Raw genomic sequence first — 17,530 nt, 5'->3', positions numbered from 1 at the left:
CGACATTATTGATGCTATGCGTTTAGGTAAAATATTCACAACCTCCACCAGCCAGATGTATTGTACCAACACACAAAAATATGCGTAACCTTGAACGTTTATAGCTTTATTGATAAAATCTTAGTGAGAACATGTCACCAAAATGCCTGTCTAAAAAAGATAACAAACAACAATGCGTGACGTCAATTTCATTCCTTCTATATCTGTTTGAGACTGTGGGTCACGAATAAAAAAAGATCAAAACAAAACGGAGCATCGATACTTTTTATTGATCAGCCCCATTTATTGAACTTAGTGAATGGGAATATTGATACGATGAGGGAGTGATAATGATTATATTTGCGTATAGGTAAAACACTCCCATGTTCTGTCCGCCAGATGAATCGTACCAACGCACACAAATGTTTGTTGCAGGACTTTAATGAGCCAAATGACGTCAACTTTATTTATTCTATTGAAGTCAAGAGCAGTTGTCGTTTTCCAGATGATGTGTACAGCACAAAACGGGTTTGGTTTGCTGGAGCGTGAAATGGAACATCTTGAAGAGCGTTGAACATGGGGAAATGTGACCCACCGTCTTGAAACGTTGTTATATCGTGGAGAATGATAGCCTGATAAGTGAATTTAGAATTAAAGTTATAAGAAATACTAACTTTGGGTCGTTTTTTAACGGTCAATACCCATATGCTGTGGGTAGTGTATATGTACCTATATATAAAAAGAAGATAAAAGTCAACTGGTAAAGTGACGGCAAACGTTGGATGTCTCTCATTCCTAAGGTTAAAAAAAAAACAACTTTGGGTCTTTTGCAATGTAAGAAATTGTAATACTTTACCCTGAAGAATAGAAATTAATCTCAAGCTATCGCTAAAAATTATTTCTAGTATTCAGGCCATCCCGACTTAATACTGCTTTAAGACGGTAGGCCACAAATGACGAAAATGCCCTTAAGGAGATTTGTTTTAATGTGTGTTAATGCCATATTTATAGTATTTGTTTGTTTGTTTGTTTGTTTGTGTGTGTGTGTGTGTGTTTGTGTTTATGTATGCCTTTTATTATTGTTTTGTCAGCCTAATATAGTGAGCATTTAACTAAACCGTGTTCTATCAAATTTCGAAGAGGCACACAGTTCAACGATTTACTGTCTAACGTGATTCAACTGTAATAAATGTAACTCGTGTTTGACGTTTAACGTCTGACCCGGTTACATGTTATAATACGTTTCGTCACTGACACGGTGGTTGAATGTTGCTGTATTTACAGTTTAGGCCTTCGACTTCCAATATACACCAACTACAATACTGTAGTAACTACCTTGATTGCCAGAACTCGGTATTCTGGCTGTAGGACTCCATGGCTAGGATGGGTCCAGATGGCCGGTGAATCACGGAATTACTGAGTTAAAACTAGATATTAAATAGATAATGTTAAAGTATAAAAATATAGCTTACCCTGAATCTAGTCGTAAAGGTAGATAGGTCAAGAGAAGGTCTGTAAGTGAGTCTGTAAAGGAGTAGGTGTAGAGAATGAAGTGTCCAGAAGTAAAGGTCGTCTAAGAGTGTGGAATCTGGTGAGTGTAGAGCTTGAAGTAAGGAGTAAGTGTACAGTAGGTAAGTCTGGAAGTAAGCGTACATTAGGTAAGAGTCGTAGGTAAGAATTAAGAATGGAAGTTAGTGAGTGTATCGAGAGGTCCACTCGGCTTTATATGAGCCGGGTCAGCTCGGGACGAGGCAGAGCGGAAGTAGGAATGACCATTGCCAAGGTCACGAGCCGTACGATTGTTTACGGCTAGAGATCCCTACAATACTATCTCTCTTCGTGCCATGGAGTGGATTATTAAATATTTCTACCTTTTCAAGAAAATGGTAAGTTTTTCGCTGTAGATGAGCAAAGTTGATATCTATTATTGATTCTTCTTGTGTGGAATGCAGTAACAAAAAGATAATATTATGCGCTCAACGCTTTGGATTGATTAAAATAGATACAGTTCTCTGCAATGGAAGCTGGTTTGTTTACAACGTTGTAAACACAGCTGTGCACAGTGTGCTTGATGTGTTTTGAAAAGAGGTTAGATAGGAGCTTTCTCATTAACGCCTCACTGACCGGACGTTATTATTATTATTATTATTATTATTATTATTATTATTATTATTATTATTATTATTATTATTAATAATACTAATAATATTTGATTTGTTGGACATAGCTGAATAGAAGGTGTAGCTTGTTTTCTTTTCTTTTTTCACTCTTTTATTTTACCAGCATGTTGACTTGTAGTTGTCTATTGCTCAAGAAATTGAGCTTTTATATAGAGCAATATCCACTAAACGTGCTCAAAGCTCTTTACAAGGGGTCCCTGGCCAACAGAAACACTTATGTAGGACGAGACGTCGCCTGTTAGGCTATATTACAATTCTTATTTCGGACAGAGACAATGATGTTAACGGCCAGGTACTCATTTTACTCCTGAGTACGGTGAGAGAATGTGAGAAAGAGCCTTTTCCAAGGACTTAACTATGCGCCGAGCGAGGCTCGAACCTAGGACCTTCCGAAAGCGAGTATCATACCACGAGACCACAGCAATGTGTAATGGCGTTGAAACGCGCTGTCACAAACAAAAAAACAAAACAAAAAAAGAAGTTACAATTCAATTTATCTTTGTTCCGTTCATAGCCGTGCCTTTTAATTGACACTTCTTTTTTTTTTTTAAACACGATATTATGCTTTTACAGCTGACCTGCTATGCTCTAATAACAGTAAAGGCAAATTTATAACTTTTAATTAGGTGCTAAAGTCATTCTAGTGGTGTGTTATATATTATTGAATATGGCGATAGTGTAAAAGGTTTCTATTTTCATTTTCTTTTTTTCTTTTTTTTTTTTATGAAGACAACTTAATAAGCTAAGTAGTGATAATAATGATGATGGTGGTGATGATGATGATAATAATATCAATAGTAATAATAATATGATAATACTACTGCTACTACTACTACTGCTCTACTACTACTACTACTACTACTACTACTACTACTACTACTATACTACTACTACTACTACTACTACTACACTATACTCTACTACTACTCACTACTACTACTACTACTACTACTACTACTACTACTACTACTACTACTACTACTACTACTACTACTATCTACTACCACACCACACTACTACTACTACTACTACTACTACTACTACTACTACTACTACTACTACTACTACTACTAATAATAATAATAATAATAATAATATAATAATAATGATGATGATGATGATGATGATGATGATGATGATGATGATGATAATCATCATCATAATGTAATTTATACAGCGCTTTACGAGGGGTACCAAGCCAACAGCAACAGCAACACATAACATGTAGGACGAGATTTGAAGCCTAACTACTACAAAGCGCTATGTATATACAATTTATTTCGACATTAACACCAAGTTGTTCGTGGCCAGGTACTTATTTTAGACCTGAGTCCGTAGTAGAATGTGAGTAAAGAGCAGCAGGACTCGGGGAAAAAAAAGGAAATTAGCTACAGATTCGAAGGCGAGTGTCATAGCTCAATCCTCCAGAGCTGCACAAAATATATTATTATGTAGATGTCTATTACGTCATGCCATAGATAAGGAACTGTACTCTTTAAAATATGATTTTGATTGTTAAAGATAATGTGTCTTATGATGGTAATTATCTCTCTCTCTCTCTCTCTCTCTCTCTCTCTCTCTCTCTCTCTCTCTCTCTCTCTCTCTCTCTCTCTCTCTCTCTGTATACACAAATACACACACACACACACACAATATATATATAATATATTTATATATATATATATATATATATATATATATAGTTGTGTGTGTGTGTGTGTGTGTGTGTGTGTCATCATAATCGAGTTAGTATTTTTTTTTAGATGTTTCTACATTTCTAATCACATATTTCACTCATATTATCTTGAATAATATATTTGTTAACAATGTCGATTGTGTATCTTTACAGAGAGTGTAAAGACCAATTGGTAACTTTATTTCCTAAGTTGTTATATTATATTGTTATATAAGTAAGTGGGATAAACTTGACTGAGTTCCAAATCAAGAACTATATCCTTTCGTTCGCCTCTGATGACCTCATACCAACCGCAGATAACCCCCTCAGTTCAAGGATTCCCCGCGCATATGTGACCGATTGTCTCTAAATGGTATTAGGACAGGTTTGCCAAGGCACAGAAAGTGATTTTAACTTTAAAATGATCAGAAATGTAAGATTTTATTCGTTGTCCCTTTTATAGTTCCTAATGGATTCAGTAGTCTGACGTCACGCGCCCGGCAACGGCGGCCATCTTGGTTCTAAACAAAGAAAATCATTACTTTTTATTCTTCAGCTGGCTAGAACTTTTCATTCCCTTTTCATATGCCTTGTGATCAGAATGTGTAAAAGTCAAAACATGATCAAATTGATGGGGGTTTTTTCCTTGGATATGCGTTTAAGCTGCCGGAGAAATATTTCATACGGGCGTCCGCCATTGTTCCGATAGTTTAGAGCCATGTTACTAAGTTACCATACCCATTAGGAAGGAAGTGACGTTACGACTGTTGAAGACTCGATTCGGGGTTGAGTCGCTTTAAAACCAATTCACACCCAATTGTAATCAAGCTCCCGATGTCTTGGTTTTAATGGGCATGATCTATATTAACTTTCCATGTGCTCAAGCTCATTGGTCAGATTGCAAAATTTGCTCACTCAAAGTGACCCACTTAGTGAAAAGTGTTCACACCTTTTAAATATCTAACATCACGATTGGTCATTTTATTCAGCTTGACACATGGGTATGTTTACAACTTTCATAAACAAAGCAGCGTGTTTACATTTGTTAAGATATATCCAATCGTTGGAGAGCAACAAATCATGTGAATGATGACCTGGTTGGACGAAAACATGAATATAGATAGTATGCGCTTGGCTAAGAAGCTCATAACATTGCCATCCGGAAGTATAACGGACCAACACACAAAACTGTGTGTATCCATGAACGTTTATAGTCAGGTAAATACAATTCAGTGAGCATTACTCATAAACGCGGATGGCAAAAAAAACAATAACAAAGACCTGAGTGACGTCATCTTCGAACTATATATAGATAGTATGCAGGTGACGTCACTCAGGCCTTTGTTATTGTTTTTGCCATCCGCGTTTGTGAGTTGTTCTCACTAAACTGTATTAACCAGACTATAAAAGTTCAAGGTTACACAGAGTTTGTGTGTTGGTCCGTTATACTTCCGGATGGCAATGTTGTGAACTCCTTGGCCAAGCGCATTCTATCAATAGATGGCTCCCATTGAACGAGAGACAAAGCAGTTCACATCCAGCAGATTGAAGGGATACTGGAAGAGGGAAGGGGGCATGGGGAAAGGTGAAAGAGATACGGGTCGCCTGATGATGTAGTACATGGGTAACAGCGAAGCTGACTTTTTGTTTTCGGATAATAGTTTCTTTTTAATCTGTATTATTGTTAACGGAGTATAAAGCGTTTCCACAAAGAGAGCAGACAGAGCATCGCGACTCAGACTTCAATTACCCAAGCGTTATTTGTCTTTTGATGAAAACGGGAAGATCTGGTGTTGGGTCAAAATAAGATCGAATTTTGCCTTTAAAGGGTTACATTGCTACGGGGTTTCTCTCTCTCTCTCTCTCTCCTCTCTCTCTCTCTCTCTCTCTCTCTCTCTCTCTCTCTCTCTCTCTCTCTCTCTCTCTCTCTCTCTCTCTCTCTCCTCTCTCTCTCACTCTCTCTCCCCCCCCCCCCTTTTTTAATTTTCAACTCATTGTTGCGGATGGAGTTATAAGAGTGTCACAGGATGCTAAACGGAGCGTGAAATTAACCCTTTGCCAGTGACACTGATATTTTTTGTTTTCAAATAATAGTTTTCCTTTATAGTATTTTAAATGCAGAATGAACCGTTTCCACCATTGCGACACGGGCTTCGATTAAACTATAATTGCATTGCTGTTATTTGTCTTTTGATGAAAACAGAACGATCTTCTTTTAGCTCCAAGTAAGATTGAACTTCGCCTTTGAAAGGTTACGTTGTTAGGGATATTGTTGGGTTGTTTTTTTTTGTTTTTTTTCAAAAAGAAAACATAAATTTAAAAAATAAAATAAAATTCCCTTTATTATATATCGTCCCATAGGGGAAATTTGTCTCTAGGGTCTATTCCAAGGGAGGACTGGAATAACCCAGGCGTTAGCCGCAGTGCAGCGCCGCAAATTGAGCTAGGGAGAGGTGACTTACTGGCCATACAGCGCAGAGGCGGATGATCGAATTCGGTACTTTTCGGGTACGAAGCAAAGACGGTACTGCTGAGCCACGATGCCCTCGCTGTTTCTTTTTGTTTCTGACTCGCAAGCGCTGCACTTACCCGCATGGCCTGCACACTCAAAACGGTTCATCTAGGTCACAAAACGATTCATCTAGGTCACAAAACGATTCATCTAGGTCACAAAATGATTCATCTATGTCATGAAACGATTCATCTAGGTCATAAAACGATTCATCTAGGTCTTGAAACGATTCATCTAGGTTTGGTTTGTACCATGACAGAAACCAAACCGAGCGACTTGGAATTCGAAAGACCTTTCCATAAAAGAATTGGTATTCGCAAGACCCTTACAAGCCAGTTCCCGCCCCAACTCTAGTAGGATGTTGTGAGATTAAAAAAAAAAAACTAAACGCATAGCACCAATAATCTAAATCTATTGTCCTCTTTGAAATATATAAATACAAGCCAAATACCATATTTTTCACTATAGATTCAACTTTCAGCATCTTTATGCTGCAGGTATGCTGTGGTCTATTGGTATGACACTCGCCTTCGGATCGGAAGGCCTGGGTTCCAGCCTGGCTCTGCGCATAGTTGAGTTCTTGGAAAAGACTCTTTACTCACATTCTTCACCGTACTAATGTTTAAAACGAGTACCTGGCCGTTAACAGCGTTGTCGCTGTCCGAAAAATATCGCCTAACCGGCGTCATGTCTTGTTCTATATTATGTTTCGTGTTGCTGTTGGTCAGGGACCCTTTGTAAAGCGCTTTGAGTACGTTTAGTGGAGATTGCTCTATATAAAAGTACCCGGAAAAAATACCGTTTTGAGGCGGTAGGTTACATTTAGCTTTCCACGCATTCCGACGTGCACTTATTTGCAGGTCTGATAACCCAATTCCTTATGCGCTCATTGTTATAATGGAAATCTCAAAAAATGACGCAAAATTGTGTCCATTACAACAATGTTAAACTCGGCCCATAAGTTGGTTCGGATGTCAGACCTGCATATTTGTACACGTCGGCGCATTCCAATGTTGATACGTTGATTATCGGATATCAAAGGTGACCCATCGCACCAATCTGGTATCATAGCGTAATGATTTAGATACTAAAGAAAATTGTTTCACAGCAGTGACATTATCCTAGACGATGGTTCACAGTCAAAACGATTTTAAAAGTTTTGTGTGTTGGTCTCTTATAGATAGTTCGAAGTTGACGTCACTCAGGTCTTTGTTATTGTTTTTTGCCATCCGCGTTTATGAGTAATTCTCACTAAACTGTATTAGCCACTCTATAAACAATCATGGTTACACACAGTGTTGTGTATTATTATATTTTCATTATTTTCATACAGCTTTTTGTTGCTTCTAAATCTAAATGGATATTTTTTTAAATATTTAAAAATCCTGCTACATTAAGCTATTCAAGTCACTTCCCACCGGAATGACTGATAATTTAATAGGCTGTAAAAATAACATTCAAACCATTTCGCAGATAGTGGTGTGTTGTCAATAAAATTGAGTTCCAGCCGGCTTGCATATAATATTTGAAGGTCTGATAACCGGACGCAATAATAGGCTTGATTCAACATTGTTGTAATGGAATATATATTGCGTTAGTTTGAGAGCATAATTTCCATTACAACAATGAGTTCATAACACTTTGGGTTATCAGACCTGCAAGTAAGTACACGTCGGTTCCAGCATACCGCTTTATCAATTTCCATTTTTTTTTCTCACACGAATCAACAATTACACAATTAATTATTATCTCGTTGTCATTCCTTATCATTCTTGAAATCTAGAAACGGTAGTTGTTAAAGTTTGACTTGACCAAATTTCATCAAAACTATCGAATGACAATTTCAAATAATGACACGATAGGGAATAGCAGGAACGAAGTTGATGTGACTCAACTTTTTGTTACTGTTTTTATACAGCCATTTTAAATTCAAACTATAAACGCTTAAGGTTACACATAATTTTGTGCGTTTGTTCGTGATATTCGGCTGGCGGATGTTATGAATATTTTATCTAAGCGCAATACATCAAATCCTAGTCCCGTGAGAGAATGTGAGTAAAGAGGCATTTTTAAGGACTCAAGTGTGCGACGTTCAGAGAGGAACTCGAACCCAGGACCTCCCAATCTAAAGGCAAGAGTCATCCAACTAGACCAAAATTTGGTAATAGTCACACTCAATACATAATACCGGTTTATTGTATACGCTTTATTCAGAAGAATGAATAGAGTTTTCAATAGGGAAGAAAAGTAGTGTAGTGACGTAAAATATACTTTTCTGGTTTCAAAATCTTTTGAAGTGTGTAAGTAACCAGTCCTTTGGAGGACTAATAATGAATAGGTTACATATTGAATCATATGTTGGCATGACTATTTTAGCAGCAGGGTTTATAAGCAGTGCTAAGGATTACGGGAGGTAAAAGAATGTGGATGGATGGTCTTTATTGACGACCTGCATATAATTAGACTAGAAAATAAGATGCCATCACTCTGAAACCATAATATCATTTACACAAGGTATGTATTCAGCCTCGGGAGTTGTGGTTTTACACTTCCAATGAGATGGGAACCAGTTTTTTGACATCTTGTTCACTATGCAAACAGCAAACATTTCCCTCTTTATAAAATTTTGACTTTTTGATTCACTAACGGCTTTTACCTCAGTCCGACATTATTGATGCTATGCGTTTAGGTAAAATATTCACAACCTCCACCAGCCAGATGTATTGTACCAACACACAAAAATATGCGTAACCTTGAACGTTTATAGCTTTATTGATAAAATTTTAGTGAGAACATGTCACCAAAATGCCTGTCTAAGAAAGATAACAAACAACAATGCGTGACGTCAATTTCATTCCTTCTATATCTGTTTGAGACTGTGGGTCACGAATAAAAAAAGATCAAAACAAAACGGAGCATCAATACTTTTTATTGATCCGCCCCATTTATTGCACCTAGTGAATGGGAATATTGATACGATGAGGGAGTGATAATGATTATATTTGCGTATAGGTAAAACACTCCCATGTTCTGTCCGCTAGATGAATCGTATCAACGCACAAAATGTTTGTTGCAGGACTTTAATGAGAATTATTCACTCAACTGGTGGTTGAGAGCCAAATGACGTCAACTTTATTTATTCTATTGAAGTCAAGAGCAGTTGTCGTTTTCCAGATGATGTGTACAGCACAAAACGGGTTTGGTTTGCTGGAGCGTGAAATGGAACATATTGAAGAGCGTTGAACATGGGGAAATGTGACCCACCGTCTTGAAACGTTGTTATATCGTGGAGAATGATAGCCTGATAAGTGAATTTAGAATTAAAGTTATAAGAAATACTAACTTTGGGTCGTTTTTTAACGGTCAATACCCATATGCTGTGGGTAGTGTATATGTACCTATATATAAAAAGAAGATAAAAGTCAACTGGTAAAGTGACGGCAAACGTTGGATGTCTCTCATTCCTAAGGTTAAAAAAAAAACAACTTTGGGTCTTTTGCAATGTAAGAAATTGTAATACTTTACCGTGAAGAATAGAAATTAATCTCAAGCTATCGCTAAAAATTATTTCTAGTACTCAGGCCATCCCGACTTAATACTGCTTTAAGACGGTAGGCCACAAATGACGAAAATGCCCTTAAGGAGATTTGTTTTAATGTGTGTTAATGCCATATTTATAGTATTTGTTTGTTTGTTTGTTTGTATGTTTGTGTGTGTGTGTGTGTTTGTGTTTATGTATGCCTTTTATTATTGTTTTGTCAGCCTAATATAGTGAGCATTTAACTAAACCGTGTTCTATCAAATTTCGAAGAGGCACACAGTTCAACGATTTACTGTCTAACGTGATTCAACTGTAATAAATGTAACTCGTGTTTGACGTTTAACGTCTGACCTGGTTACATGTTATAATACGTTTCGTCACTGACACGGTGGTTGAATGTTGCTGTATTTACAGTTTAGGCCTTCGACTTCCAATATACACCAACTAGAATACTGTAGTAACTAGTGCCGCGCTGAAGACCGGTCTGGACCGCGGTCCCACGGTCTTTTAGCTGTGAACCGAAGACCGGTCCCATAGGGGAAGACCGGCGGCGGTCCTCACTTCTTATCACCTTTCAACTAGTGCGGGGCGGTCCTTGCAAGGACCACGGTCCTACGGTCTCGCGCAATAGCCTACTACTTCCCCAGCGATTCGTTGCTTCGGTTGCCTATCTTCCACCAATCACCACCCATCCCACTTAATTAATCGCACCCACCCCCCTTTGCCATACACTAAACGACACAGACGACCATACAGGCAGACGACAACCAACCTCCACTCCGCAAACCGCCCTTTCGTGTGTGAGATGGGGGGAACAGGAGGCGCACGCCTTGGACGATTCCATTATACGGGGTAAATTTCAAAATTTACTACACCATAATGATCGCAATGACAATGATCTATGGTGAAGGCATGACCCCTCTTCTCTAATGGGTTATTGTTTGAAATGTATGTGACTACTAAAGATGTGTGTGGTGTGTGTGTGTGTGTGTGTGTGTGTCGAACCTAGCAAGTAGCAAATCCGATTTTTTGTTTTCTTTTGTCCATCTCTTGTCACCACTCCTTTCTATCGCAGTGTTGTCATTTAAAATAATACAATAATATTAAAATTTCGTTTGGTGTTTTTACTAATCAAATAATATGAGTTTCATTAGTTTCTTCCTTCCAAAAAACCCAGTTATAACGTCTGAATTTTAAAAAAGTCCAATAGAATATTTGGGGACCCCGATAGCTCAGTTGATAGAGCACTCTCTTTATACGCAAAGGGCAAGAGATCGATCCCGGGTGCAGTCGATTTTTTTCTGAATCCCTGTCTACTCAGCAATGAATGGGTAGCTGAGTTTGTTAGATCTGGCGAAAAGTCACCATCGACCCCTCTTATTACCTCATCCACCCCCTCTTATTATAACTTCACGTCTCTCTCTTACTCTTCAATGCTCGCTGCCCTCTAATGTGTGTGTGTGGGGGGGGGGGGGAGGGGGGGGGGTAGTAGTTGCGTGTGTGTATCAACGCCACGAACAACTCGATCAACGCCTTGGGCGATGCCATTATCTCCGTTAATGGGGATAAATTTCAAATTTTATTAAATTATCGAAGTAACAATGAAGTACGGTGAGCAAATAAAGAAGGCATCACCCCTCTTCTCTAATTAGGTTACAATTTGAAATGAGTGTGACTACTCCGTCTGTTTTACTCCTGTAGACCACGGTTTTCATCGTGTAGCGGTCTTTAACGGTTCAAGAATGAACGATCCCACGGTCTCAAAGGTCAAACCGGTTCGAATTTCCAACAGTCTCTCAGGAATGTTCAATGTCGAAAAGGACCGGTCCTTGCGGTCTTCATTTCCCAAGGACCGTAGGACCGTGGTCCTTAAGCTTGCCAAGGACCGCCCCGCACTAGTGTAGAGCTTGAAGTAAGGAGTAAGTGTACAGTAGGTAAGTCTGGAAGTAAGCGTACAGTAGGTAAGAGTCGTAGGTAAGAATTAAGAATGGAAGTAAGTGAGCAACAAATCATGTGAATTATGACTTGGTTGGACGAAAATATGAATATAGATAGTATGCGCTTGGCTAAGAAGCTCATAACATTGCCATCCGGAAGTATAACAGACCAACACACAAAACTGTGTGTATCCATGAACGTTTATAGTCGGGTTAATACAGTTCAGTGAGCATTACTCATAAACGCGGATGGCAAAAAACAATAACAAAGACCCGAGTGACGTCATCTTCGAACTATCAATAGATTGCTCCCATTGAACGAGAGACAAAGCAGTTCACATCCAGCAGATTGAAGGGATACTGGAAGAGGGAAGGGGGCATGGGGAAAGGTGAAAGAGATACGGGTCGCCTGATGATGTAGTACATGGGTAACAGCGAAGCTGACTTTTTGTTTTCGGATAATAGTTTCTTTTTAATCTGTATTATTGTTAACGGAGTATGAAGCGTTTCCACAAAGAGAGCAGACAGAGCATCGCGACTCAGACTTCAATTACCCAAGCGTTATTTGTCTTTTGATGAAAACGGGAAGATCTGGTGTTGGGTCAAAATAAGATCGAATTTTGCCTTTAAAGGGTTACATTGCTACGGGGTTTCTCTCTCTCTCTCTCTCTCTCTCTCTCTCTCTCTCTCTCTCTCTCTCTCTCTCTCCTCTCACTCACTCTCTCTCTCCCCCCCCTTTTTTTTAAATTTTCAACTCATTGTTGCGGATGGAGTTATAAGAGTGTCACAGGATGCTAAACGGAGCGTGAAATTAACCCTTTGCCAGTGACACTGATATTTTTTGTTTTCAAATAATAGTTTTCCTTTATAGTATTTTAAATGCAGAATGAACCGTTTCCACCATTGCGACACGGGCTTCGATTAAACTATAATTGCATTGCCGTTATTTGTCTTTTGATGAAAACAGAACGGTCTTCTTTTAGCTCCAAGTAAGATTGAACTTCGCCTTTGAAAGGTTAAGTTGTTAGGGATATTGTTGGGTTGGGTTTTTTTTTTTGTTTTTTCAAAAAGAAAACATAAATTTAAAAAATAAAATTAAATTCCCTTTATTATATATCGTCCCATAGGGGAAATTTGTCTCTAGGGTCTATTCCAAGGGAGGACTGGAATAACCCAGGCGTTAGCCGCAGTGCAGCGCCGCAAATTGAGCTAGGGAGAGGTGACTTACTGGCCATACAGCGCAGAGGCGGATGATCGAACTCGGTACTTTTCGGGTACGAAGCAAAGAGGGTACTGCTGAGCCACGATGCCCTCGCTGTTTCTTTTTGTTTCTGACTCGCAAGCGCTGCACTTACCCGCATGGCCTGCACACTCAAAACGGTTCATCTAGGTCACAAAACGATTCATCTAGGTCACAAAACGATTCATCTAGGTCACAAAATGATTCATCTATGTCATGAAACGATTCATCTAGGTCATAAAACGATTCATCTAGGTCTTGAAACGATTCATCTAGGTTTGGTTTGTACCATGACAGAAACCAAACCGAGCGACTTGGAATTCGAAATACCTTTCCATAAAAGAATTGGTATTCGCAAGACCCTTACAAGCCAGTTCCCGCCCCAACCCTAGTAGGATGTTGTGAGATTTTTTAAAAAAAACTAAACGCATAGCACCAATAATCTAAATCTATTGTCCTCTTTGAAATATATAAATACAAGCCAAATACCATATTTTTCACTATAGATTCAACTTTCAGCATCTTTATGCTGCAGGTATGCTGTGGTCTATTGGTATGACACTCGCCTTCGGATCGGAAGGCCTGGGTTCCAGCCTGGCTCTGCGCATAGTTGAGTTCTTGGAAAAGACTCTTTACTCACATTCTCTCACCGTACTCATGTTTACAACGAGTACCTGGCCGTTAACAGCGTTGTCGCTGTCCGAAAAATATCGCCTAACCGGCGTCATGTCTTGTTCTATATTATGTTTCGTGTTGCTGTTGGTCAGGGACCCTTTGTAAAGCGCTTTGAGTACGTTTAGTGGAGATTGCTCTATATAAAAGTACCCGGAAAAAATACCGTTTTGAGGCGGTAGGTTACATTTAGCTTTCCACGCATTCCGACGTGCACTTATTTGCAGGTCTGATAACCCAATTCCTTATGCGCTCATTGTTATAATGGAAATCTCAAAAAATGACGCAAAATTGTGTCCATTACAACAATGTTAAACTCGGCCCATAAGTTGGTTCGGATGTCAGACCTGCATATTTGTACACGTCGGCGCATTCCAATGTTGATACGTTGATTATCGGATATCAAAGGTGACCCATCGCACCAATCTGGTATCATAGCGTAATGATTTAGATACTAAAGAAAATTGTTTCACAGCAGTGACATTATCCTAGACGATGGTTCACAGTCAAAACGATTTTAAAAGTTTTGTGTGTTGGTCTCTTATAGATAGTTCGAAGTTGACGTCACTCAGGTCTTTGTTATTGTTTTTTGCCATCCGCGTTTATGAGTAATTCTCACTAAACTGTATTAGCCACTCTATAAACAATCATGGTTACACACAGTGTTGTGTATTATTATATTTTCATTATTTTCATACAGCTTTTTGTTGCTTCTAAATCTAAATGGATATTTTTTTAAATATTTAAAAATCCTGCTACATTAAGCTATTCAAGTCACTTCCCACCGGAATGACTGATAATTTAATAGGCTGTAAAAATAAAATTCAAACCATTTCGCAGATAGTGGTGTGTTGTCAATAAAATTGAGTTCCAGCCGGCTTGCATATAATATTTGAAGGTCTGATAACCGGACGCAATAATAGGCTTGATTCAACATTGTTGTAATGGAATATATATTGCGTTAGTTTGAGAGTATAATTTCCATTACAACAATGAGTCCATAACACTTTGGGTTATCAGACCTGCAAGTAAGTACACGTCGGTTCCAGCATACCGCTTTATCAATTTCCATTTTTTTTTTTCTCACACGAATCAGCAATTACACAATTAATTATTATCTCGTTGTCATTCCTTATCATTCTTGAAATCTAGAAACGGTAGTTGTTAAAGTTTGACTTGACCAAATTTCATCAAAACTATCGAATTACAATTTCAAATAATGACACGATAGGGAATAGCAGGAACGAAGTTGATGTGACTCAACTTTTTGTTACTGTTTTTATACAGCCATTTTAAATTCAAACTATAAACGCTTAAGGTTACACATAATTTTGTGCGTTTGTTCGTTATATTCGGCTGGCGGATGTTATGAATATTTTATCTAAACGCAATACATCAAATCCTAGTCCCGTGAGAGAATGTGAGTAAAGAGGCATTTTTAAGGACTCAAGTGTGCGACGTTCAGAGAGGAACTCGAACCCAGGACCTCCCAATCTAAAGGCAAGAGTCATCCAACTAGACAAAATTTGGTAATAGTCACACTCATAATACATAATAATAATACCGGTTTATTGTATACGTTTTATTCAGAAGAATGAATAGAGTTTTCAATAGGGAAGAAAAGTAGTGTAGTGACGTAAAATATACTTTTCTGGTTTCAAAATCTTTTGAAGTGTGTAGTAGTAACCAGTTCTTTGGAGGACTTATAATGAATAGGTTACATATTGATTTATAAGCAGTGCTGAGGATTACGGGAGGTAAAAGAATGTGGATGTATGAATGGTCTTTATTGACGACCTGCATATAATTAGACTAGAAAATAAGATGCCATCACTCTGAAACCATAATATCATTTACACAAGGTATGTATTCAGCCTCCGGAGTTGTGGTTTTACACTTCCAATGAGATGGGAACCAGTTTTTTGACATCTTGTTCACTATGCAAACAGCAAACATTTCCCTTTTTTTAAAATTTTGACTTTTTGATTCACTAACGGCTTTTACCTCAGTCCGACATTATTGATGCTATGCGTTTAGGTAAAATATTCACAACCTCCACCAGCCAGATGTATTGTATCAACACACAAAACGATGCGTAACCTTGAACGTTTAAAGCTTTATTGATAAAATTTTAGTGAGGACATGTCACCAAAATGCCTGTCCAAAAAAGATAACAAACAACAATGCGTGACGTCAATTTCATTCCTTCTATATCTGTTTGAGACTGTGGGTCACGAATAAAAAAAGATCAAAACAAAACGGAGCATCGATACTTTTTATTGATCAGCCCCATTTATTGAACCTAGTGAATGGGAATATTGATACGATGAGGGAGTGATAATGATTATATTTGCGTATAGGTAAAACACTCCCATGTTCTGTCCGCCAGATGAATCGTACCAACGCACACAAATGTTTGTTGCAGGACTTTAATGAGCCAAATGACGTCAACTTTATTTATTCTATTGAAGTCAAGAGCAGTTGTCGTTTTCCAGATGATGTGTACAGCACAAAACGGGTTTGGTTTGCTGGAGCGTGAAATGGAACATATTGAAGAGCGTTGAACATGGGGAAATGTGACCCACCGTCTTGAAACGTTGTTATATCGTGGAGAATGATAGCCTGATAAGTGAATTTAGAATTAAAGTTATAAGAAATACTAACTTTGGGTCGTTTTTTAACGGTCAATACCCATATGCTGTGGGTAGTGTATATGTACCTATATATAAAAAGAAGATAAAAGTCAACTGGTAAAGTGACGGCAAACGTTGGATGTCTTTTCATTCCTAAGGTTAAAAAAAAAAAAAACAACTTTGGGTCTTTTGCAATGTAAGAAATTGTAATACTTTACCTGAAGAATAGAAATTAATCTCAAGCTATCGCTAAAAATTATTTCTAGTATCAGGCCATCCCGACTTAATACTGCTTTAAGACCGTAGGCCACAAATGACGAAAATGCCCTTAAGGAGATTTGTTTTAATGTGTGTTAATGCCATATTTATAGTATTTGTTTGTTTGTGTTTGTGTGTGTGTGTGTGTGTGTTTGTGTTTATGTATGCCTTTTATTATTGTTTTGTCAGCCTAAAATAGTGAGCATTTAACTAAACCGTGTTCTATCAAATTTCGAAGAGGCACACAGTTCAACGATTTACTGTCTAAGGTGATTCAACTGTAATAAATGTAACTCATGTTTGACGTTTAACGTCTGACCCGGTTACATGTTATAATACGTTTCGTCACTGACACGGTGGTTGAATGTTGCTGTATTACAGTTTAGGCCTTCGAATTCCAATATACACCAACTACAATACTTAGTACTCCTTCGTTGCCAGGGAGTGTAGGTTTGGATTCAATTATAAATTACTTTCTAATTTTAATAGATAATGTTAAAGTTTATTCGCTTACGACGAGCAAAGGGTTGATATCTATTTAGTGATTCTGTAGGTGTGTGGAATGCAGTACAAGAAGTAAATTTAAAGCCTCAACGTGTTGGATTGATTGAGTAAGCTTGAATGTAAGGGTTGTTTACAGTGTACATAGTACAGCTGGCACAGTGGTCTTGATAGGTGTGTAGAAAAGAGGAAGTTAGGAGTGTTCATCTCTACTCGTCTTTATTGACCGGCCTCACGAGCAGAGCGGAACGTAGGATGAATTGATGAGCTACGATTGTTTATAAGATTTAATATATTATCTTTTATGAGTATTATTAATATTATCTATTTTATAAAATTATTTTTCTTAGATTAAAGTTATTTTTATTATTGATTATTTTGTGAATATAATATATTATTATT

Source organism: Berghia stephanieae, chromosome 3, assembly GCF_034508935.2.
Source record: "Berghia stephanieae isolate SIO BIC M18660-M18661 chromosome 3, UCSD_Bste_1.3, whole genome shotgun sequence".
NCBI lineage: Eukaryota > Metazoa > Mollusca > Gastropoda > Nudibranchia > Aeolidiidae > Berghia > Berghia stephanieae.
This window is presented reverse-complemented; position numbering follows the sequence as displayed.